This window comes from Myotis brandtii, unplaced genomic scaffold (genome assembly GCF_000412655.1).
Source record: "Myotis brandtii unplaced genomic scaffold, ASM41265v1 scaffold203, whole genome shotgun sequence".
NCBI lineage: Eukaryota > Metazoa > Chordata > Mammalia > Chiroptera > Vespertilionidae > Myotis > Myotis brandtii.
The window spans coordinates 499,104-499,926 of NW_005357559.1; positions in this window are offsets into that span (position 1 = coordinate 499,104).

The following is an 823-nucleotide window of genomic DNA, read 5'->3' on the forward strand; positions in this document are numbered from 1 at the left end:
GGGGCTATCAGGCCAGCAAGGGGAGGCAGTTGGGGGTGAGAAGGCCGGCAGGCAGAGTGGTTAGGGACGATCAGGCAGGCAGGCAGGTGAGCGGTTAGGAGCCAGCAGTCCCAGATTGTGAGAGGGATGTCCGACTGCCGGTTTCCTAAACCTGCAGTCTATTTTTGCAAAGTTTATGATTGTCTAACCACTATATATTAAATGTAAACTGTAATTGAAAAATAAAAATAATACATTTTCAATTTTTAAAAAGTAAAAATGAATTAACAAAACAAAACTCAGATACAGACAATAAGGAGAACAGCTGTTACCAGAGGGCAAGGAGGGTTAGAGGAGGGCAAAATACCTAAAGGTTAGCAAATATATGATAAAAAAAAGGAAACTAGACTTTTGGTGGTGAGCATTCAATAGAGCATACATACCGTATTTTTCTGTGTATAAGACACCCCCACCTTTTCCAACCCAAAGTTAAGAAATCAATATTTTAAACATAAAACAAAACACATTTTTATTTAGTAATTACTGCAGGTAATGTTCACATACCAGTGCTATGATATTATGCAGCATATCACTTTATTCAGCCTCTGTTGCACCACTGCTCTCTTCTTCATCACTATTAGTTCCAGGCGTATCAATTTCTTTAACTTCTACTGTATCACTGCTGTCTTCTGAGTCACTGTCTATATATGTGAGATCATCCTCATAAACTGGTGGCATTTTCTGAGCTAACTTTGTTCCTGTTCTCATGGCCAACCCTTCTCTCTTCATGAAATTGAAGCACCACTTTGCCTTTTCTGTAAAATCAACAATGCTCATTTTGCTT